The 26,043-nt window shown below is 38.3% G+C and overlaps 1 protein-coding gene across 2 annotated transcripts in view; it reads right to left on the reverse strand.

The window, feature by feature from the left end:
* ZNF438 (zinc finger protein 438) overlaps positions 1-19,739 on the reverse strand; it is a 50,819-nt gene extending 31,080 nt beyond the window's left edge. Inside the window, exons 1-3 of one of the 2 annotated variants that reach the window (XM_041408870.1) lie at positions 19,624-19,739; positions 17,395-17,476; positions 16,852-16,904 (exon numbers count right to left, since the gene is read on the reverse strand). The gene's annotated coding sequence lies outside the window, so the exon portion shown is untranslated. Of the gene's footprint in view, positions 1-16,850; positions 16,905-17,394; positions 17,477-19,623 lie in introns of both variants that reach the window. The other variant, XM_041408871.1, reaches the window with a different exon arrangement.
* Positions 19,740-26,043: the final 6,304 nt, after the last annotated feature.

Consider the following 26,043-nt stretch of genomic DNA (forward strand, 5'->3'; position numbering starts at 1 on the left):
CTGACTTGCCCATTCTCATCAGCATTAATTATGCAATTCTCCTTTAAATCTTCACTGACACCATGCTACTATCGGCCTTTTCAAGGTGCACCTATTATACTTTCTAAATTTGGGCACATTAGTTCCCCTTCACCTCCAGCCTTCTAAAATTTCTCCACTGTTCCATGATTTGTTAAAACTCAAAATGAATAATTCATACAGCTTCTAAGCTTTTTTTCTTTTTTAGTATCTGTAGGTGTCAGTGCAGCAGATTTAAAAACATTTAACATTAATAGTTGCTGGTACAGTGATAATACATTCTTCCCATCACTAATGATGGAGGTGGTGAGATGTAAAAGCATCATCCAGCCTCTTTCTGAATACAGAACAAAATATTTATTGAATATTTATGCCTTTCTCTGCAGAGCAGAAATTTATCATCCTTGCCCAGTATTGGACTTCTATCACTACTAAGCTTTTGTACCCTTCAAGAACATCCTCTATATTTAAAGAGCTCCATTGTACTCCACTGCCCACAGATTTTTATTAATAACTTTACCTCCTTAATCTCCTGTCTCCAAGCCATAGAGTGCTTGCCATCATCAGCTCCCCATTCTTTAAAACTGCATTGTTTCACTCCCTTCCTACCTTGTTTCAACCAAACAAATCATGTTTCCTAAGAGAAGAATTGTTCTGGGAGTAACTAAATGAACAAGTAGGTGTCAAGCAAGTCACATTTTTATGCTCAAGTACTCCTTGTTTTTTAAGTCTGCTCTTCTTTTAAAGAATAAAGCTGGAGGTATGCGCATGCAGAACTTGTTCTTGGCTCCCAACCTGCAAAATTAGATCACAGCTCCTAACACACCTGTTCTATTTATTCTACATGCCTCAGAAAGAAAAACCTGTACAGAAGACAACAGAGTGGCTTTTATTTATTTGAAAACTGTCAGATAAATATGGAGAATTATTTTTGAAGTTTCAAAAATTGATTAGTGGCCAAGTGATTTATCAGCACAAGCTCCCAATACCTGCAACAGGCTGAATTATCATAATTTTTCTTTACTGAATACAGAATGACTTTTAAGAAACTGCTCATCTTTCTAGGATCTGAATTACATTGATAAAAGTATCCAATATATTTTTTCCAGACATAAAACACTGGCACAGTACTACTCTACTTGTCTTCTGAATGCTGAGAACTGTTCAAGCAGGCAACAGAACATTTAATATACAAGATCTCAGAAAAGTCTGTAAGGTTTTTCATTTTTTAGAGGTTCTCTAGTGAACACTCATTAGGCATGTTTTAACATACAAATTATTTCAGTCTGCTGTAATTTTCTTTACACAGCTATGATTTGGGTTTTTAAGCTATTATTTTGCTTTATCTCAAAAACTTTCACTAAATAGCAAAATATACAAGCCTGGACACAGAACATGGTATCTTTTAAGATTTATATAAGGGTTTTAATATGGAAAGAACACTACCATACATATTTCTGTGAAAACAAAAATCAGTGTTCTGCCTTCCTTTGCAGCAAAGCAGAAAACCCTGGATATTATTTCTATCACATTCACTTCTGCTCTTCAAAGTCATTCACCTTTCACTAGTAGTGAAATAATGTTACAAACTTCGTAGTTGTGAGATGTGCGCTGGGTGCATGCCAACAATCTGCATCATCCTCTGTATCAAACATTGATTCACCCAGCTCAACTACTTCTTTTTAGGGCACTGGAAGGGAGGAGGGGAGATTAAAAATAATCGTGATAACTGCCAAAGACATTTTGCACTTTTCTTCTAAGCTGTTTCTGATCTGTGTGAATTCACTTGCTGCATGCAGGCCTCATGGCCCGCACCATGTAAATGTCAATGATCATGCCACAAGTCAGAACTGAATTAACCTTAAAAATGAAACACAAAATTGCAGTGACAAACAGTTCCCTTCAAACCCACAGTCCTGTAATGAATCTAAAAAAGTAAGTATTTCCATTGATGACAGTTATCTTCAAAGACAAACAAGTATGTATTTTTTCAGTATTTCTGGCTATATACGTATTTAATTTGCAAGTATTTTTAAAACTGTTGACTGCAATAGCTGCAGCACCTATGGTATTTATGTATCACGAAAACTCACAGACTGGAAGTCAAATTCATTTTATATAGATGCAAGAATTGAGCTTAGTTTTCTGAAATGTTAAGTTTGGGATGGGAATTTTAGAAGAAGCATCCAATAAGTAAAAAATTTAGACAATATGTATACATCTACCAGATGACAAAACATAAAATTACTTCGAGCATGAGAGCAGATGACAAGAACAGAACTCTTTCTATACAGGAGAAACACATATATAATAAGAATACACTGTATTCTGTTTCCTAATATCTTTCAAATTGCTAAATACCTTGTAAAGTTCTCTGTTTTCATCACTGTTAATCTAAAACCATAAAATTCAAGACTTTAAAACACAGAATCACAGAATATCCTGAGTTGGAAGGGACCCACGAGGATCACAGAGTCCAACTCCTGGCCCTGCACAGCACCGCCCCGGAGGGTCACACCATGTGCATGAGAGCATTGTACAAACACTTCTTGAATTCCTTTGGGCTTGCTATTGTGACCACTGCCCTGGGGAGCCTGTCCCAGTGCCCAACCACCCTCTGGGTGAAGCACCTTTTCTGGATATCCAGCCTAAACCCCCCCTGACACAACTTCAGGCCATTCCCTTGTGTCACGTCACTGGTCACCAGAGAAGAGATCAGTGCCTGTTGTGTCGTGGAAGGTTTAGGCTGAATATTATAAAGGTTCTTCTTCCAGAGGGCGGCTGGGCATTGGAACAAGCTCACCAGGAAAATGCCCACAGCACCAGCCTGACAGAGTTCAGGAAGTGTTTGGACAATGCTCTCAGGCACAGGGTGTGACTCTTGGGGCTGCCCTGTGAAGGCCCAGGAGCTGGACTTTGATGATCCTTGTGGGACCCTTCCAACTCAGGATATTCTACGATTCTTTCTATGTACCAATGGCAAACTACATAACTCATCAACGTTCTAGCAGTTGATTAAGAATCAACGTTCTAGCAGATTCTTAAGAATCTATCATATAGAGTTCAAGTCAAGAAAGCCATGGAGATAAACATGCCCTTAAAAATCCAGCCACAAGGTGCTCCGTGACTAAACAGCTTGTGAACACTGAAAGTGAGAAACCACTGCATTTGAAAACAAAGCACCTTCAGTTCTACCAAATGTGCTATTACACCGGATGTGTGTTGCATTTGTTTACATGTTACATTTTATAGCCAGTTTCAAACTGTGGAACTTACTCTATCCTTAGATAAGTAAAATTAATTAATTACTATCAAATCCTAGACATATTTATGCATTTTGTCACAACAGTAATTTACATGTCCTTCCTAAGGGAGAATAACTCTGAATATAAAAATACATATGACTACATTGTCTGAAAGCTGAAAAGCTCCCCTAATTCAAATCATTCCTTATTTCTACAGGAGCTTGTTAAAACCAGACTTTCTTTCTCCGAATTAATTGCACTTAAGGTTAGGTTCAGTTCTTCCCTGCATCACAGCTATATGCATCACCTTGCCTCTAGTACATTACAGACATCTAAGTCCACAAGAGTTCTATGTTAAATCACTAGATCAACATGGACACACACACAGAGGACAAACAGAACCAGCTTACACCCTGTAACATGACTTCTGTACAAAAAGCAAGAGGCAATTCACATAGACTCTGAAACCACAAATTTTTCATGGAAGAATTCATTACCACTCAGGGTACTTTCCACCACGAAGGTGAAATTCATAATAGAGAGTCTGGTCAGCTACATTCTAAGTATTTTACAAAATAAATGCAAAACAGGTTACCTTTAATTACAAAATAGCAAGTAATTCTTCTCTGCCTTCATCTAAGCAGAATCAAAATTAAACAGATAAAATGAATGGTGAGATGAACTATACATCCTGTTAGATCAAAAACAGGCCTCAGGAGAGCTTGCCTCTCAACTAATTCTAAATTCATCAGTGTTTCCATAATATATAGTCAAAAGTGAGCTGTTTTGGAAAAAAAAAATGTTTAAACACAGTATTACCCTGCTGCACAGAAGCCTATCATGCTTGCAATATGTTGAACACATACCCAAGTGGATATGCAAAGGCAAACCCACTTCATACAAAGTGTCCTAACGAATCTCAAGTAGCTGAAGATGACAAGCAGGCCACAATAAAATGACTGTGTAACTGGAAATTACAAGCAGCATCTTTTTCTGAGTAGTTATACTCACCTAGTGCTTCATGGTTTTTTTCATGTAACTACTGTATAAATACTTTATGCCAGGACTGGATTTCTCTGTGTTGAATAATACCCCATAAGAACATCTGGGTTCAACAACAACAATAGACAGATCTGACAGCCCTGTTCCCAGTTACATGATGGAGTATGCAATTAAGAACTGGGCAGCATACTGACTGCATTCCAATTGTAACTAAGGTGTCAAATTTAAGACTTCCTGAAAAGATTAAAGACATTTTCATTAAAATATATTCTTCCTATCGTTCACTAGCATAGCAGCACAGTCAACAACACACAAGCCAACTGTTTTAATTTCTATTTATATAGTAAAGCACAGGCATTTGAGTGCATGAGAATTAACTAAGAAAAGGGCTCAAACTGATACAATTTATTACCTACAAACCATTTTCTTCCAGGTATAATCATACAATCTCATTGAGTTCACACCTGCACATTCACAAGACTTCAGTCAGTCAGTTACTGGGAAGAATTCGGAGTAACGGTGTTGCAAGTACAATAATACAGCTAAACAAAACAGAATTACTTGCAGCCTGAGAATTTCAAAAAGCAGCCAATTAAATGTACAAGTTAGTAAGACTAGGATTATGACAGAAAAGTTACCTGTAACAGAATAATAAGATAATGAGATGACTCTTAACTGAAGTATCAAAATTCAGGCAACTTCTTGAACCAACAGAGCACAGAACCTCCAATTACTTTCTCTGACATTGTCAGTAACAAAAAAAAAAAAAACAAAAACTAAAACAAACCAACCCAACATTCACCAGTGTCAATGTATCAGCACATTACAACTCCTCAACCCTAAAAAAACTCTGCCATCATAACCTTTCATCTTTCTTGGCACTGTGAGAAAACAGCATAAAGGTCATGGAAAACACACTTCACTCACATTCTTACAGGTGTCTCCTCCACATTAAAGCTGAAGAGCAGCACAGAAAACCTTTTGGTGCCTTTGCAGAACAGAACACTTCAGTTCCCACACCTCTGAAGTCAGTAGTATACAGTCACTTCTACTTAAAAACAAAATAATACCTTGGGTTTAGTTTATATACTAAAATTGAAAATCAGAAGAAACACAGGATAACTGAACTATGTAAGAAAGACAGAACTGAGTAAGACTCTGGGTTTTTTTCTTTTTTTAAATATGCTGCTACTGCAAGGAATTCAAAAGAAAAGATTCCTGAAGGCTCAGCTAAGTAGTTCTACATTCAAACAAGCTTAAAAGATTTGCCAATTATATGGTCAAAAGCAAGAAGCTACAGTCAAAATCAGTCTTTTTTTATATCATAACCTATTTTCCAAATGTATTAAGAAAATATAATCTTCAATGTGAACTCACAGTCATTCAACCAAAATTCAGCAAATTCTAAACCCACACACTCGATTTGTGATGTATTTTGGCTGCTAAGTCTGATTCTAAAAGAGTGATGTGCTACCTTATTTTTATTTTTTAAAAGATTTCTCTTGGGATTGCACAGCAAAGGAATGAGTATGTAGCCTATCTTACACAGGAAGGAGAGATTTTTATCCTCAAAAAACAGGAGGTTCGCCCACATGATCACCTGGGACAAACTTGGCCAGTGCAAGCAGGCTACAAGGTTATAGGAGCCTGGGAATGTTTAACATCAAGAAAGTAATTACAGCCCAGCAAGATCAGAAGGAATTACACAGGAAATGTGAACAGTAACCCTTTCCTGCCAAAAAAAAATCATGAAAAAGTGAGCTTTCAGCTGCCAGACTATAAGGCTGCACAAACCAATTGCAAAATGCAGGAATGGAAAAAACACTATATATTACTAGGCTATAAATTCCCAACGATGTGATAAAGCCACACCTCCATGAAAAGAACAAAACCCCCGATCTTTCTTCCTGCCATGTATATGCAGTGTAATTAAAGCCCAGAAGAAACATGAAAATGTTGCAAACATCACACAAGAATGGTCAGTTGTCTCTTCTGGAATTTTCTTTTAAATTTATGCTGACCAAACAGTGTTCCCTTTAGAAGATGGTGAAATATCTTGCTCTTATTTAGTCAAGAAAATCTCTGTCCAAAATATGCAGGGCATTATTCAAGTAAGAATGCTAACTCTCTCAGCTACCTGTTCCATAAAAATTAATCTCCCAAATTCTGAAATAAACTCCGTAACTCAGCAGAATGAGCTCAAAGTACTCCATGTATTTGCTGGTGAAACAATTTCTGTTCTCTAGGGACATGGGGGAATTTGAGTGACCTGACTGTAGTTCAGCCTAGTTAGAAAGCCTTCAAGTGTGATATTGGAAAGTGAACAGTGATCACACGCCTGTCCTTCACACAGAACTGGGATCCATTTTAGTGAGACAGGATTTTTTTCCTAAGCTACTCAATAAGGAAAATAGCATTCCTTCAAATCTACCAAGACCTAATGCTGTACATAACCCCAGTCAGATAAGAGATGAGCAATAAAGCAACCAAGCACTAGTGTTTTTATTAATTTATTGATTAAAATTACCATAAATATATCCTCATTAAACAAAAATAAGCTCCCCTAAAAGGAGTTCTAGTGTATATCTGCTCTACTGAAAAATAAAATTAAAAGATACTTTTACAATTTAAAAAAAGAATCAGTGAATTATCTTATTTGAGCAACACACTTCTTTAGCTGTTCTTAAAATTACAAATCACAAGAGCATCATGACACATTGAAGTGTCAAAACCAGGGTATCACTTTAGCTTCTTTTCTTCCAGCCTTGTGACTCAGGTGTTTCTCTCTACCTTCCTTTACTACCAAAGCCTTTTTTTTCTCATCTCTTCTGTTGGATTCTGTTTTGTTTCCTTTTCCTTGCCTTCACATCTAAGGTGAGTGGGATTTTGCAATCACTAAAGCCACATGCAAAACCACTTCCTGCACAGCTGAAGTCTACTCAGCTACCTGCTCAGTGGACTCTCTAAATAAATAAAATCAAGGGGCAAATAAAGAAGAAAATACAAAAGCAGCACACAAGAATTTAAACTACGGGCATGCAAATCGGGCAGAGACAGCGCAGTAAAGAAGCAACAAGGACAAGAAATAATTGCTGACATTACAGCCTGCACAAGTTACCATAATTCCCATTCTTCAGGAGATAAAACTGAAACACGAAACAATTATATTTTCTATTATTTCACTGAGATGGAAGCTGAAAAGAGACAAGCACTGTGACCTCACTCTGGAGACAAAGGGAAAGTTCCATCTTCTCCTGCACACTAAACTTAATCCCACTTCTAAGGGTTGGTGATTTGCAAAAATAAACTGAACTAGCTTTCCCAGTCAATACACGTTCTTCAAAGATTAAAGTCACTTCTCCTAAATTTGTCTGTCTCCACAGCAGATTAAAGATTTAGCAGTACAATATTCATACAAGATGTTAGCCAAAAAAACTGTAGTAGTGGATGAGCCACTAGTTTTTCAACAGCTATAAATGCTATAAATCCATCTACATGAAGCACATAACGCTGTATTGTGTTTGTTCATTGGTTCAGAAAAAAAAATTTCAATATTGTCGCAAGATATTCTGTTTTCAAAGGACTTGTACGTGTAAAGCAAAAATACTCCCCGTGATACTGTGTGGTTTTTTTCAGTTCAATGTGTTTAAAACCACAGCCTATTTTCAGCCAGGTGAGCTGACTGAAGTCTGCCAGAAGCCAGGAGCTGCCTACAAGGGCTATTACTGTGCAAATGCGTTGGTGGCAACAGCCATGGGAAGGGTTCCCTGTACCTCCCAAGTGTAGGCAGCACGTCAGAAACTGAGCATTCCTCCCAACACAGGAATTTGCAACTGACTCATCTGCTGCACCCTGAAGCAGCACTGTGGCTCACAGCACTGGGCACTGCACAGGATTCCTTTGCAAATCGACATTTTCCACCTGGCCACATCTGCTATTTGTGAAACCTCTGTAGAATTTGTATCTGAAAACCTGTAGTGATCCTTGTAAAACCCTTCCAACTCAGGATCTTCCACAATTCTAGCGTACCACTACAAGTAATGCTCTTTAATTGGGAGGTTACTGGCATTCACCTTATTTCTAGAAAGAAATGTAATCAATTTTAAAATCCTTAAAGTAAAAAATGGCATATTTTGGGCCTGTGGAACCACTCTGTAATGAAAAAGTGAATTCCAAAGATACTAGTTTTGAAAATTACTATGTTTCTAAATACAGTTATTTGTAATATGACTAGATCTCAAAAGAAATTTAAAACTTCCTCTTTTGGGGACATCTACAATCAGCCAACATAACACGAGTTAATATTCCCACCCAGTGCCTTCCTCACTGCAAGTATACACATTAAACATTTTATCCTTCCCAATCCAGAGCAGCTTTCTAAAGACAATTACCAAAAACTAAATTATCAGGTAACTACACTACTGACACACAAGTCTTGGAGAGAGAGAGATGCCAGTAAAGAACACCTGAAACCATTCTCTGTAAATATCCTCAATCAGGCAAGCATGGCTGCTCTCTCTTAATCATTACTAACATCTATGAGTTCTTTAGGTTTATCTATTAATTTTGCAATTATTAATAAATATTTTGAAAATGGTCTTTCTAGCGTTTCATGTTTGAAAAAATATGAAGAGAATTCAAATAAATCGTTTTCATTACTGAAAACTTCAAAACATAATTCCACTTTGACAGAAAAAGTTCACATGCCCAAATTAATTACATCTCTCATCACTGAAAACCTTCAGGGTTAAATAAGGCTCAGGATACTTATCCTGTCCCATTCCCCTGACAGGATACTTGCAATAGTCTATAGTCCACTTTACAAATTCTTTTTTTCACTTTTTGTTTTCTAGGGGAAAGATGCTTTACAAAGATGCTTTTTTGATGATGGTCAAATTAAAACCCATTATTCCACAACATCTATAACTAATATTTTATAGTTTTTGAATTTTTTTTTGCTTTTTCAAAATGAACAGCTTCCTGGAACAGGAAGAGACTTACCCAGAACAAACCAGTTGTATATTCAGGAGTTCCCATCAATTTTGTTAGCATTATTATTAACCTGAGGAATTTTTATGCTTCTCAAAAGCTGATCAGCTAAATCTTTCAAAGGTATCTACATTTTTTGTAAGCGTAGAATAATTTTAAAATGGAAAAAGAAAAGCAAGTTTGGTCCGCTTTAATCTTGAACATGAACAAAACTTTCTTTCAAAACTGAACAGAAATTTCACTTTCCAATGAACAGCAATGTTTTATACCAAATATTTGAAGATTTTTAGATGCAAAAAACATCTTCAAAAAGGTTTCAAAACTTTTGCTGTGAATTAAATCAATTATACCTTAATAACACCCTAGACCAGCTCTCCTCACAATACCCAGCTATCTTTAAACCATGCTAGTACATTAATATAGGTTAGACGCTTGCATGAAATTATTAAAAAAGAAATAAAACAGGTACAACCTTGTTCTAGCCTAAACACTCTACAGTTTCATGCTTCTTTTGAAGCAAAATTTTATCATGTAAAAGAAACCTTACAAATAATTAATTACTTAAATCCCCTAATCACAGACTTTAAATACAGAATCCACAACATAATCATTTTTCTAACTTTTTTAATGTGGTCACAAAGTCTTTCTGACACAAACAAATTTGACAGCCAGGTGAAAAATAGCTGTAAGAAATTAACTTCAGGGCAAACATAAATTATGTTAATCAAACACACCAAAACTGTTAGTTTTACCAGCTCACCTTAGGCAGTACATGCTCTAAACTGGTCAGAGGTGAAAAATTCTGCACTGGACTAGACTAACTCAGTGTCTGAATAACCCTCCCAGCAGCTGTTGCCCAAACCTGGCTTCCTTATCATTTAGGAAATTCAAAAGGCATCACTCAATCCTCTTGGAGCAGCTCTGACCACAATTATCTCCAGGCCTGTCACTTTCAAGTCACTGAAATTAGCTGTCTAACCAAGAAACTCAACATGTTATAGCCAACAGGCAAGTTAGTCCCGTGATCTTTTAGCAGTGCACTGACATTTTCTTCAGCAAAAGACATGGGAAGATTTGTTCTCCAACCTGAACAACAGCACACTTTACTCAGGACTTTGTAAAGGAGAACAGAGCATGTACATTATATATCTTACACATATGATGCTTCTGTCAACGGACCCCACTATACTAATTGCTTTTTAAAATAAAGTCAGACTTCATATTCTTACTAAATTCACAATAACATACATTCATTTTATTTCAAATATCATCTCTCCAGCAAATTATAAGAGCTAGAAAAGAGTTCAGCTTCAGCACCAGAACAGAAGACCCAAAGCAGGAGTCAACGTAGTTTACCAAAACACTAATACAAGATCAGTGAGTACCATCTCAAGGAAAAGCAGATTTATTACTGTCCTCCCCTCCAGATCACTGTGTAAATAAAACTTTTTCCTCACAGAAAAAAAAAATTCCTCCAGAAATTATCAAGTACATCATTCTACACGTACAACAACAGACAATTGGCACAATTTTCAAATACAGCAACATGTAATCAAAATTATGTAAATATGATGTAAATTACATAGTATTTATGTTTTTATAAACTACACTGTGGCAATATATACTCTTGCAGTGCAAGTAGATGATGAATGAAAAACAAAGATGTGAGAAAGAAAGAGAAACAAGAGAAGCAAGCAGTCAGGCTGCTAACTAACAAACTACACCAGGTATTTTCAGAAAAGGCCCTTAAAAAGGTAAGATTTAAAGAAAGAAGAAGCCACCACTGATTTTTGGAGCATTGTGGTAATCTACAAAAGTGAAAAGAAACAATCCAAATCAAGAAACTCCTCCAGGATCCCACATACATCTGGGGCCCACCTGATTATGTAAAGAATGGCAACACGTAGTGGTAGATTTTAAATGCATATTTTTCAAGTAGTGACAATCCAGAACAGCAAAGTTTACTTTTCAGATGTTCCAACCCTAAATAATGTTTAAAAGTTGACTGTTACTTTAGACTTATCATCCCTAGCAGAGTAGCTCTCAGTTACTGAAGTTTTTCTGCCTTGACAGGGGAATTCCATTTCTAGGATTCACGCAGAGAAAATGTTTCAGTATAAATCGTGGCTATTCTAAGCCAGGAAAATGTCCCACGGATTGCTAAGCTACCACCGTTCAGGCAAGTTCCCTGTAATTAAGGTATCAATTATAATTTCACAGGCATGTTTTATTTTATAAATAAACTCTGTTTCCACAATTTGAGCTGTGGGAAAGAATGTCTGCGTCAGTGCATCAACCCTTGCAGCACAGCAAGTTTTGAACAGAATATCAGCTGTAAATGTTATAATACAGATTCTAGCATGGAAAAAATAGGAAGAAGAGCTCCCTCTCACCCCCAAATTCCCACAAGCCTTCTGAATTTTTTTATTCCTGTCATGGCACCTCCGTGACATCTGCTCTTTGCTGCTCTAGAGCCAAATACAACAAATTTAACTCAATCTGCTGCTAAACACACCAAAAGTAAAAACTGCAGCCTGCACTAAAAGGAGACAAAACGACATTTAAGTGGGAATGAGGAAAAGCCAGTTCTGCAGTCTTTTCCTGTTGAACACTGCTTCTGATGCTTTTATCACAGACTTTTATATTTGAGTTTGATAGAGACTGAAAGCAAACAGTTTCTAGGACTTGATCCATGCCAAGAGAAAAGACTGGCAAAGCGACAAGCATGCTCATTTAATTAAGATACCCCCACTGCTATTTTTATGACTTTTTACATACTTGCTGGGAGTTGGCAGGCTGACACAGAAGGCCAGCGTTAGCTCATTTCATCCTCCCAAAATATTCCATCGCTCTAGGTACAGAACAAACTTGTGTACTGACTCAAATTAAATTACTGCATGAACACCAACTTAATGCACAAGCCCAGGCAATAGAAAAATCTAACTGAACAGAACAGTGTCTCACAAGTAGCGAGCCACAAAAACAAGTGACCTATGTAAATTCTTTCCAATTTCATGAGGACCCTGATTTTAATCCCCAAAACCTCTTCTCCAATATCCATATCTACAAGAGAAACAAAGTAAATCAGTGCATCCTACCAAGGAACCTGACATATTACCTAGTGTGTATCTCACCTAGATATAACCAATACAGGGAAAGAGAACAAATTAGTGAGATGCCGTAACTCCTTCTCCCATAAACAAACGAGGGATAGACTTCATTCCTTTACTCACACCATCAACACATGGTTTTTAGATGAGATTTATCAAAAATCATGATGGAAAAATAATTATGCAAGTGACAAAAAGATGAGGGATTATATTCTTTCAGGAGAAAAGGTAACCTGAGCCTGTGTAAATATTCTTGCACTCTAAATTATCTAATTTCTATTAGAATTTTTCTGAATTAAAATTATCCCTAGACTGCAGAGCTCAGTCTTACCAGTTTATCAAGAAATAGATCCTCTCCAGTTTCCTTTCTCACTCTGTCACCCTAATTTCACAGAATGTCCCTTTACTCTTTTAGCACAAACCAACAAAACAAAAGCTTCAAACAATTCATCTTTCTGTGTACTTGTGTTATACTTCTCCATATTCACTGCCTTTCAAAGGCCAAACAATCTCTTTGTTTTGTCCAATTTCTCTTTTTAAAAGCAAATTTTCATCCCCACAGATTCCTTTTTTAGACTCTTCCCTGATTCCCTTCTTCTCTACATCCTTTTTAGAGGCACCCAGCACCACATCCACTGTGATGGCATTCTGTGTAACAGTAAGATACTGATTTTTACCATAGCATTTTATACTCCATCACACTTTGTTTAGTTTGATTGCAAGTATGAACACGGGTATCAGAAGTAAAGAGAAGAAATAAGATTTTTAACACACAGTCCCCTACTTTGAGTATGTGGCATTACTAACATGCCAAGACACCATTTCGGGCCAGGTAGTCTTTGCTTTTTTGTCCTTCAGCATAATTTCTTCTTTGTATCTCACCCATTACAGACTGCAAATCTTTGTCATTTGCCTATCAGGGTACCCTCCCAGAAAGAAAATCACTTGTTTACAGGTGAACACAAACATACACTAAGCAAAGGTAACTGCCCAGGACTGTTTGCTTTTAGGTCTTCAGTGAGGACCCAAGCATGCTTCAACACAAAAAACAAGACAGTAAAAACTACAGCAGACCTGCGCTTTGAAAAATAAAGACTCTAATAAAAAAATAACTCATACTATATGGAAGACAAGAATATTCTGCATCCTACTTATTCTACCTGAACTATGGAAAATATATAACAGCTCTGAATTAATTTATTAAATACCATAAAATATAATAGATACTATATTGGCCCTTACAAGGTACAACCCAGCCAAACTACACAAAAGTTTCCAAAAACACACTGCATTATGTTTATAATTTGAAGATTTAAATTCACAACAGCCTATCACTATTTTTCTCTGGAAGCTAAAAAACCCAAGAGAATCTATAAGACTTTTTTTTCTCAATGATGAACAATATTGTAAAGTTTGCTTAATTTGCTGTTTAGGGAAAAAACATAATAGAGCGATTGACCTGACTCTCTGTTCTTAAACACTCTCCTAAAAGAACAAACTATTTGTGAAAATAACGAAAACCAGCTGAAGGCATTTGGGTGGTCTCCATTTGAGTCCTGTAATATAGAACAGTTCCTTTTTTCTAAATCCAATACTGATTTGTTTTCCTGCTTCAGTAAAGCCTCAAAATCTGTTGATGACAAAAGCTACACAACCTACTGACCATCCATATTATTTTACTGACAGGCTGCTAACTTCCAAGTGCTCGATACATCACACACTGAGTAGCAAGCACACTTATATACACAACAGGACTATGCAGGTTTCTATAGACTGATCCTTTCTACTTCCCTAACAGTATTTTGAGGGGTAGTATAGTTTTATCTTTAGGACACTGCACATAATTAGCGGAGACCAATGTTGGGTAGATCAGCCTTACTGCCCTGCTTCCTAAAAGCATGGTCTATCTTAGTTCTTCACCAACAGTTCTGTTTTGATTGAGCTGAAGAAGAGCAAACACTGTCAGAACTTCATGTCTTGGTGTATGTAGCACTCTTTGAAAGGACTGCCTGATATAAGTCTGAGATTAAACACCCTCACAACCAGCAGACTGTAATCTCTCTTAGAGAGTCCAACCAGTTATGGCCAAAAAAAATCCACCAAAATAAAGTTCTATGTCATTTAGCAGAAGACTGAAGTGTGCTCCAAACTATAAAAATCAGTAACATTTTTTGTAAAATCCCTATTTTCTACAATTCATCCCAAATAACCACAAACACACATATAAGAGAAGTGAAGTGGCAAAGAAGCACAGGTGTAGCAGCAATATCAGTCTAAGCTGTAATTTGTCACCATATATCATTTTTCAGAGGTGGCCCAAGAGAAAGATCCTTTGAAGAAGAGACACAGTCCCTTGCAATTGTCCTTAACAGCTGAATAATGCACCAAAAATTAAGACAATGCACATTTGAGGGGTTTTTTGATTTGGTTTCTGCTTTGGGGTCATGTAAAACCATTAAATAATTCCTACAGATGTTTCAGCATTCAGCTACTGGTAACAAAGGGCTTCATGAAAAAGACTTAGTATGGGAACACAGCTCTGACTGCTCTGCCACCCACACTTGAACAGCAAAAATATTCCCTGGAACTGTAACTTACAACCAAGCTAATATCCAAACCAATTTCAGTGATAGATCTTAGTAAGTTTCCCAGGAGTTATTTCTTTCCCCACAACTCCTTTACCTATCAAACAAATTTTCCAAGCTGCTTTTCCATCTCTTTAGCACCTGCTCCTCCTGGCAAATACCCAAATGAGCCACAGGAACACTCCTGTCTCCCCAGTGACTTGCTGTGACAGAGGCTCTTCAGCAGGGCTGAGACAGCCCAGCTCTGAAGCTCACCACATGACCTCTTCTTGGCATTAACCATGACACTTTTTCTAAACCACAATCCTGGGTTTAGACTTTCTGAAAAACAATAAACTGCTAAGCCACAGAATGAAACATGATGCACACACAGAAATTAACATCCTATAGCAGCCTCTAAAAGTAAAAATCACACTTCAAAAAAAATGATTCAATACTCCACAATTTTACTCTTTATATGATTCCATGAAAAAAAAAATCTCATTATTATGCAAAAAAAAAAGTTTAACCATAAATGAAGTGACCACAATGCATTACAATTCTGAAAGACGGACAGAGCTATTGATTACATTCTTTCCTTTCCATCTGTGCAACAATTCAAGGTAAACTAACAGCTAAGCACTAAACTTCTGGTATGAGGACATCAGCCAGCCTCCCTTCAAGCAAGGCTTTCAGTACGGTACAGCCTTCAAAAAGATGCAAAGAGAAAAAGAACAGTTCACAGTTTAGGTAAGGAAAGCATACTTTCCTAAAGTGGTAAAAGGCTGAAGTGACAAAGCAAAGACAATCTTTCCTTAATTGATGTCCTTTCACATCCTTGTTCAATACAAGTACAGTTCTACCACAGTGAGGTTTATGGTGTTTTGATTATGTTCCTGATATTAACAGGAGGAGTTACCAGATTACAACATATTGCTACACAAACCATGCTAACTTTCCTACAACATTCAATTACACTATAAATACCCATGAAATCAGTCCTTTAAAAAAAGTAATGCTTGAATACTACCGGCACTAAGTTTAATCAGCCAATTAGGAACAAACCAATACCAGCAAATACAGTACTATAATATAATAAGTCAAAGACACAATTAGCAAATATCACACTTTGTGTGATATTTGAATAGGATGGTTTTGACCCAGTTGTTCTGTGGTTTCATGAGGTGACAAGACCAACAGTCATAGAGCAAATACAATACAAAGACAACAGCATTCTCAAAATGCCACTTTAAGCTGGCAGTAACAATCTCTTTATTACACCAGCACAAGAAATAATGAAATTTAAAAAACAATCCATAACTTTTTATTTTTGAAATTGAAAAATCAAACAATTGTTTAGAATAAAATAAAGATCTCTGTCATATAATTTAATGGTGGTTACATTGTGAAGAAGTCTATAACTCATTTAACTTTGACAACAACATTTAAATATACTCCATGAGAAAGGGCTCAATTATTACTCAAGCAGCACTGTTTCTATTATTTGCCAATGTTAGTCTTGTAAAAATATACGGTCATGTTTTAAATTTGTTTTTAAAATAGCTTTTTAAGTAAAACATGTTCTGGATCTCTGTAAGTGAATTAAAACGCCAACATGAAGTATGAAGTCTTAGCAAATAAGGCCCATGTCTTGTCTTGACTGCAAATAAGGATGAGCATCAAAACACACTTTCCTGCTGCTGAACCACTAATATATTTTATGGAAATTATGAAAACAATTAGTTTCACTGGAGTACAAGCCCAATGGAGTACACCCTCAATGACCTTAAAGAATTTTAAATGGGCAAATAAACAGCAACTCAAACACACAGGTAAAAACTGTCTTTGTACTTAGATGGGCACAGAATCAAAATCAAAAATACTCTGCAAAGATATTAACTGCAATTTTTCAACATACCCACCTTTGTCCTGCTGCTGCTGCTATGACCAATGAAACATTTCATCCATCTTAATTCCTATTTCAAGGAAATAAAAAACAAACAAAAACAGAAAGTTCCAATATCTCAGGGAATACATTTAGCAAAGGACAGAAAATCGTATTTAATAGAAGAGACAAACATTTTAGGAAGCAGTGAATAAACAAGAATTCTAATAAAACATGTTTACACACAATACAACAGCATCTCCTCTGAGGTATACCATACATTAACAGGACTTTAGAGTAGAGAATACAATAATAAATATCTGAATAAATATTGCTAAAATAACTGATGAAAGCTCATACATTTATGATTTTTCCATGCACTTTTAAAACTCTGAAGTTTCTTTAATTGCAACTCCAGTAATATTTCCAGTCAGCTTCCAATCCAAGTTCTACATTCAGCCCTTGGCTATTTCACTTTGACCTGACACCATCCACCTCATTAGGTGCAAATAAATACATAAAACCATCACCAGTTTCATACAGACATTTAAAACATTAAACCACTTCTATAAATGTTTTACCTGTGCACATAAAAATGCTTCAAACAGTCCAAGTCACTGATGAAGAACACTCCTCCCACCTAGCACAACATAATCCTTGAACCTGTACATCAAAAACATATGTGTGACAATCACTACAGATTTCTAAGGCCTCAGTGAGAAAGTCAGAAATATCACATATATGCTCTCCCTGTCATTGCTAGTTCTGATATTCTCACTCACAAATGAGATGCAGGAAACATAAGAAACTAGTACTTTCTTCATTAAATGCTTTTAAAAACACTTCAATTACAACTTCAGCTACCCCACCATCTAGTTCTTTAACAGCCTGCCCAAAGGCTAAAAACATTTGCATAGTGCTGGGTTTCTTCTGATTCTCCAGTTATCATTACTGAAGAATATCTTTATAATTAAATACTAAGAACATTAGATCATTACAAAAAATATTTTAAATATATGACTTGTCATAAACTTTATTTCTCCCTTTTTCCTTTCTGTCTTTTGACAGACTATAAATTGGAAAAAATCCAATTATTCTAGCTACTGAAGCAGAAGAAAAACATGCACTCATCCCTGATGTATTTTGCTTTACATAAAAGCAACTTTGGAAAAGATTAACTTAAACTATCACTAAAAAAACTAGCTACAACCAAGTTATTGAAAAAACAAACAAAAGAACAACAGCTCAGTACTTTGCTGAATAGTTCTGTGAGGAAAAAAACTGCACATAAACTATTGTGATCCAAGGGAACTGTGCATTTACCCTGTGTTATCCTCCTCTTTCCTTTTTATTAAGAATAATAACAGGAAAGACCACTTTTAATGGCATATTACAGGTTCAAATAAATTATTACAAGAAAATTCAAGACTATAATTAGCTTAACCATACAGCATTTAAGGGCTAGGCTGTTGACTGAGACTTTAATACACATTAAAAAGCTTCAACAACAGTTATGTTGGAGAAGAAAGGAAGTGAGCACAAGACATACCACACCAATTTTAATTTAGGTATAGAACTACGTAAATCTTTTAACAGAGCATGACTTTTGGGCAAAATAAATTGAAACAAATCAATCTTTCATATTGTTTCAAATCTGCTGCGTTGTAGACATTTGCACAGTCTTTTGAAAACTCTTTTGACTGAGACTTTAATACACATTAAAAAGCTTCAACAACAGTTATGTTGGAGGAGAAAGGAAGTGAGCACAAGACATCCACATCAATTTTAATTTAGGTATAGAACTATGTAAATCTTTTAACAGAGCATGACTTTTGGGCAAAATAAATTGAAACAAATCAATCTTTCATATTGTTTCAAATCTGCTGCGTTGTAGACATTTGCACAGTCTTTTGAAAACTCTTTTATGTGGTTTTAAAATGCCTCCCTCATTCTACTATCTATGCCATACACATCTGATCACTTGGAACCTGGGATATGTTCCTGATGTCATTATTAAAAGTTCCAATGGATTCATAAGGCGACAGGCCTCAGTAAGTTACACACGATCACTACACACATTCAGCGCATCCCTTTCTGCAGCCACAGGACAAAACGCCTTTGGCCACAGTTCCTTCCAAACCGTAAGGAGCCCGAGAGGACTGCGCATCGTATTTGTACTTTTATGGAAGCAGCAGCAGCAGCAGCGAGGTTATGAAACATCGCTCAGGCCTCGGAGTCAAGAGCCGGGCGCGCAGCTCTGACTCACGCTGGCAGGGACCGCGCAGGAGCCAAAGGCGGCCACAGACCCTGCAGGCACCCGCGGCCGCCCCTCACAGAGGTCACGCTCCATGGCCACCACAGGGAAAAGCGTGAGCTGTACAAGCAAACATCGTGACTTGTAGGAACCGGTCATACGCGGCCTTTCTGCAGGTCTTTTATTGTAACATCAGAACCGGCAACGGCAGTCACGCCCTCCCGCAGCCTCCGCGCTCGCGGGGACCTATACTGATACCCCGGGCCGGGCTGTGACACCCCCGGCCGGGGCTCGGGTGGCCGCGCTGGCTCCGGGCTCACTCGGCGCCCCCGGCCGAGCGCCGCAGGCTCCGCACCGCCGCTCCCGGGCTCCGGCGGCGGGAGTCGGGCGGGTACCGCACACACCTCGGCGGCGCGGGGGACGCTGCCGAGCCCGGCGCGCCGCCCGGCGCCTCGGCCGAGCCGCGGGACCGGCTGTGCCGTACCGGGGCGAGCCAAGGGCCCCGCAGGCGCGGAACTCTGGCGGCAGCGCCCGGCGAGGAACCCCTCGGTCTCACCGAGTGAGGGCCGGAGGAGGCACCCGCCCCGCCGGGAGCCGCCACCTCTCCGCCTCCTGCTTCCCGGCCCCGCGCCGCCAGCCGGCTCCACGGGCGGGGAGAGAGCGGGACAGCCGCGCCCCGGCGCCGCCCGCCCCCAGCCCGGGCCGCGGCCCCACCGCCGCGGGGGCGGCGGGGCCGGGGACGTGGGGCTGCGGCCTCGGGCAGCGCTGTGCTGAGCCAGGCCTTCCTTGCCCATCCCAGCCAGCCACTGGCGGGGGGAAGCTGCGCTCCCAGCCGGTCCCCGAAACTGATGGTTGTCAGGCAGTGGGATGGGGGTTTTGCGGGGCAAGTCAGAAAAAGGAATCTCTAAAAAGTATAGGGAATGTGCTGGAAAATAAGCGTGAGGGACTTGAAAGTGCTGGGTCAGAGGGGGCGCAGATGGCTGAACATGAGCTGACTTAAAGGCCAGTGGCATCCAGGCCTGTATCAGCAATAGTGTGGCCGGCAAGATGAGGACAGTGATTGTGCTTCTGTGCTTAGAGTGGTGAGGCCGTGTCTCAAGTACTGGGCTTGGGTTTGGGACCCTCATTTCAAAGCAAACATTGAGGTGCTGGAGTGTGTCCAGGGAAAGGCAGTGCAGCTGGTGAAGCATCTGTAGACAAGTCTGATGGAGGAGCAGCTGATGGAGCTGGGGATCTTTAGTCTGGAGAAGGAGAGGAACAGGGAGGACCTTACTGCTCTTCAGAGCTACCTAAAAGGAGGTTGGAGTGAGATCAGTGGAGGTTGGAGTGGGGGCCAGTCTCACAAGTAACACATGATGGGACAAAAGGAAATGGCCTCAAGGCTGTGGCAGGGAAGGTTTAGTTTGCATATGAAGCAAATGATATTGAGGATCCTCACAGCCTCACAAAGCACTTACAGATAATCAGGCCCAGCTAGCATGGGTTTATTAAAGGCAGGTCCTGGTTGAGCTGCCCTTCTGTGACAGGGTGACAGTGGATGATGGAAAGGCTGTGGATGTGTCAACCTGGACATCAGTAAAGCCTTTGACACGATTTCTCATGGCATTCTGGAGAAACTACTGCTCATGTCTTGGATAGGTGTGCTCTTCATTGTGTAAAAAAGTGTCAAGATGGCCAGGTCTAGAGAGAGTTGGTGAATGGAGCTACATCCAGCTGGTCACTGGTTACCAGTGGTGTTCCTCAGGGCTCAGTGTGGGGGTCAGGCACATTTAATATCTTTATTCATTATTTGACTGAGGAGACCAAGAACACCCTCAGTCTGCATACACAATTTGAGCAGAAGTGTTGATCTACTGGTGGAAGGCTCTGCAGAGGGATCTGGGCAGGCTGGATCCATGGGGTGAGGCCAGTGGTACAAGGTTCACAAAAGCCAAATGCTGGACCCTCTGCTTGGGTCACAACAACCCCTGCCATGCTACAGGCTGGGGGGAGAGTGGCTTGAAAACTGCCTGGTGGAAAAGGACCTGGGGGGGACAGCAGCTGAACATGAGCCAGTGAGTGCCAAGGTGGGCATCAGTCTCTTCTGCCCCTTCAGGGGAGAGTTAGATTGGATATTGGTAAGAATTTCTTTTGCAGAAGGGTTGTGAAACACTGGAACAGGCTGCCAGGGGCAGTGATGGAGTCATCATCCCTGGAGGTGTTTTAAAGATGTTTAAAACGGTGTTTAAAAGACATTGGGCTTAGGGACATGGTATCGTGGTGGACTTCATAGTGCCGTGTTAACAGTTGGACTCAATGATATTGAAGTCTATTCCAATCTAAATGGTTCTATAATTCTATGGTTCTCTGAAAGGAGAAATGAAAGTGTGACAGAAATAGGATAATATGGGATTTAAGAGAAGGCTGAAAGGAGAAGTTTTTTGGGCAGGATAGAGGTGGAAAGGCACAGAAGAAAAAAGGGAAGTGTATAATGTGTAGGTGTGAAAAGAGAAACAACATTCAGAATTAAAAAATAATCTCTTTTCTTGACCTTCTTCTAACCATCTCTTCTACCATGGAGATGTTATTTGTAGGGAAGAAAAGGACTTCTGTCTGCACCACTTGAAAGTTTATTGGACACTGAGGCCACGTCCTTTTCCAGTCTCATCCTGTGATGCAGGACTGTCTTCATGAGCTCCTCTTGCATGTGCTCTGCTAGACACCCCCATCTCCCAGGAGCCTGCACTCAGCACAGCTTTCTGCCATAGCCCTTTGCTGGAAGAAGGGGTGACTGGGATCCCCTAGCCACAGCTAGAACAAAGAATCTGTGGAAAAGCATTGGCACAGCTTCTGGGAAGTGGGAGTAAGGGAAAGGAGGAAATGGTGCTAAGCTAAGGATTTAATTCTTATGGTTTTTGCTGTCGTGTACTTAGCATCATGATGCTGCTGTGGTAGTAAGTCCAAAAGCACCAAAAGTGGAAAAAGAAATCAGTGTGGCAGAAGATAGAAGGAATGTGCAATGTCTTCCAAATATTCATATTTCTTTCCATGTACCTAAGGCTGAAATTTGAACTGTGTAGGTATAGACAGTATCCTCACAATTAGAAATAGATTTGAAATGTTTGTGCAGTTTTCTGAAAACCCGTTTCTGCAGCTCGCTGCAAAGTGACAGCTAAGGAAGCAGATATCCTGAGTACCTGACACTTTTTTCTAGTGTAGCCAAACAATAAAAAGAAGTTAAAAGATTGGGCTCATTTTGAACTCAGATTTCCTGAAATTAAATGTGAATTAGAATTAGTGCTTCTGAACATAAGCACAGTTCTGTGAATACAGTAACTGCATCTTGGCAAATGAAATTTGTGGTGATAAAACAGGCTCAAAGTCATTTCAGAACATTTATGGTATGATACTTTCCTTCAGTCATGTGTTCCACTTGGAAGTTCTGTATCTGAAATAATTGTTCTGGTGCTTCAGAATACTTCCTTTAAAAGTCATTGACAATTTCAACAGGAACTAAAGCTTAAAAATAAACATACTTATTCTTCACCTTTATGTACCACTAAAGCTGAAGTGGTTTGAAGTTACAGAGCTTATCAAATGCAGTGAATTTGAAGGTGAGTCTTCTTAATGGTGTTAAATAATTATATTTCCTTTTGGATTTATGCAAGTCCTAACTGTTGCTTAAGCAAAAGTATTACTCTATCCATTGTATGTACTGCCTTTCTGAACCACAAATGTGGCATAATGAGCATACATGGTTCTTGATATATTACATGCCACTTGGAGAGACACAAATGTACTTTCTAATGTGTACATGTTTGTGCCTTTACTAACTATTAGTTTTCATTTTAAAATACAGTAAAATGCTACAGTGGATTTATCTGTTGCTGGTGAAAAAGAAGAGAGATCTAATGACAATATAAACTTTATGTATAGACAATTCTCAAGTATTCACAGAAAATATCAGTCATTTAGAGAATGTATTAATTTCCTCAAGTCTTACTTCATGATATACTGTAGAAACTTAGTAGCAGTGATAATTAAAGTCAATCTGGAATATCAAGTTCTAAAATAAAACTGGGAAAAATAATTCATTGTGATAGTTGAAAATATTTTTGTGGTGTAGTACCTCAACATCTGAGCTTATAATATTCAACAGTACTGTTTCCTGAATACTTTTCAGAAAAGTGTGTCAGTGATCTCTATCTTATTTTACAGGCTTTTGGAAAAGAGTTTTTCTCAAAAGCGAAGTAATAGAATGAGTTCCTGCTTAGAATTGAAAGTAAGCAGACCTTAGTCACCAATAAACAATACCATAGGAAAAAATGAAAGCTGTGATATTTGATGAAGATAATACTTTTTTTTTACAACCTACAGTGAACAAAGAGCTACTGTTTTAAAGATTACATTGGTAATGATTTAGAAGAGTGGTAGTGTATTATCAGATAAACTGAAGAGTATAACTACATGACTAAGAATTTTATGATGTACAGTATTAATGTGCACTACTTAGAATTTAGGGTAATAAAAAATCCATAGTTGCAATGCTCACATTAATTTATTTTTTTATTTAGCAATGTGTTATATTTTCAGAATTAAATCAATAGAGGTGTTTGCACAGCAGTGCTTTTGCCATGTATCAGTGCAAGTGGAAATGCCAAAATGTGGTCATAAAGAGGTGAACCACTGTGTTCTGTGGTACTGTGAACTGGAGCCTGTATGGGGACAGCAGGGGCAACAAACAACTGTAATACTTCCCACCCTCCCATAATCTGTGAAGTTTTAGAACATTAATTGTTACCTTGCTGTCCTCTCTTGCACTTCAGTCTGCATGGAGGAATTTTACATCACCTGTAAAGAAAATCCTCCCACATGCAGTAAGGTATTACTGCATAGTACTAGTTTGCTTTAGACCAGGCAGAGAATCATTTAGGCTGATGTTGGTTTAGATAGTTAAGTTTGTAGTACTTCAGAATACTGTCATTTAAATATGATGAAGGTACTTAAATCCACTGCACTAGAGCACAGACTCAAAGAAGTTGGGAAACTTGGACAATACCAAACACAAGCTTTGAAAAACCTCTTAGTACCAGACTTCTCCTGCTTCCTACAGATTAGGCCTCCGGCTGACTCTTTGTACCTTTTAAATGTAGAAGAGATTTAAGCTTTAATGTCTGCACCTCCGTTCACCTACCTTTGAAACAGCAGTGGTAATTCTGACTTAAATATTGTGATGATACATTAATAAATATGAGCAAAACTCTTTGAAGTTGAAAAATATAATGAGATTTAAGTACATTCCTTTTTGTCATGATTAACCTGTCAGACATTAAGTGCTGAAACACTGCTTTTGGAATAAAAAAAAAAAAAGGAGAAATGCCAACTGAGATAATAAAGAAGCCGAGATCCAGATCAAATAAGCATAACAAGCAACTAAAATAAATACAGGGGGAAAATCCAAGGGACAGAGCAGATCAAAATTTACAGCTCAGAAAAATGAGAAGAAAAAAATCTGAAACAAATGCTACTGGAAATCAGAAGGGCGGTTAATATGCTACTAAGAAACATCTTTGCATGAGATTCAGAGTGAATGCATATTAAAACAATATGTCAGAGAAGTCTAGGCAGCAGTTTAACTCCCACAGACTCAAACAGATCAATGGTGCGCTGCAAATTCTTGTTTCTTCTCTAAGAGAAGCCTATGGCACTACCTCAGATATATGAGCTCAAGTACCTCTGGTGTTAGGGGATGGCCAAATGGAGATTTTCAGGTAATGGTTTTGATCTTATCTTGAAACAGACTGGACAAGAAGACTGAGACTGGACAGAAGCCCATAAGTGAAGTAAAAAGTCTTCAGTCTGCTGAAGTGGGACAAGATAGACTTGCAGGAGTAGGTAGAAAGAGGAAGGACAAATTCATAGTCAGCAAGCAGAATAATCTTGCACACATGAACATGCCCTATTCCAAATCCTAGTGGGATTAGAGATGCTTAATAGTAATATTTTCCCTTACAATAATGTATATCTGCAGATTAAAGGCCAAAAGCATATATCTTCATTTGCACAGAAGATGGGAATCCATCACTGCTGGTGGTCAGCACAAGTAGTCAAAACAACAGCACTCTTTATGGTTAGTCACCCACCTGGCCAGAAGGAGAAAGTAAATACACTGTAATCACTCATTTAGTCCACCTCTTGTTCTGTTTTTTTTTTATTAAAAAAGTTGGACACACATAACTAAGAACTGTATCATCATCAAGAGCATGAAGGCCAAAATCAGGATGTGATTTCTCAACCTCCTAAAATTCTTTCAATGTAGCTTTTGTGTTGTGAAGGCCAGAATTTATGTCCTTTATTATTGCTTTATGGAAGAGAGTAGGAACAAATTTTAAGTATTTATTATCCTTCTTTTGAGGTGACACTTTCAAAAGCTTCTAAGAAATTGTTAAATAAGAAAAATCTCTCTTTGAACTGATTTTGTACTAGCTTAGGTTGACTGATTTTTCAGAGACAGCAATAGATTTCAGCAACATGAAAGGCTTGACTGGTGATGCCAAATAAAAATTATTTTTAAAAACCTACAAGCTGCTTGTTCTAAAGTTTTCATTTTGTGCCCAACAAGTTGATCTCTGTCCTTCAAGGTAGTAAAGTACTGTGACAGGCCAAGAACACATAGTTCTTGTCTCTTTTTTTGTTTTTCTTAATGAGAAGCCAAGGAAACACACATGACTTAGAGGAAACCTGCAGGTTTGCAAGCAGGAAGAAGCAAACTCCCTTCTTTCAGTATCACGGAATGTTTTTTACTATTACTGGGGACTAAAAAGCCTCTGCAAAGCCTCTAAAAGAACTATAACTTTGTGAAGGACTGAAAAAGAATGCAGAACTTTTGAAAATGAAAAAAAAAAGATAAATATATATAGAAATAAAATATTTTTTAAATGGGATTATAGAAAAAATGAAATTATACTTAAAAATGAGGGGGAAATAGGCTTTTGCA

The sequence above is a fragment of the Onychostruthus taczanowskii genome, unplaced genomic scaffold, assembly GCF_017590055.1.
Source record: "Onychostruthus taczanowskii isolate IOZ18803 unplaced genomic scaffold, ASM1759005v1 scaffold3, whole genome shotgun sequence".
NCBI lineage: Eukaryota > Metazoa > Chordata > Aves > Passeriformes > Passeridae > Onychostruthus > Onychostruthus taczanowskii.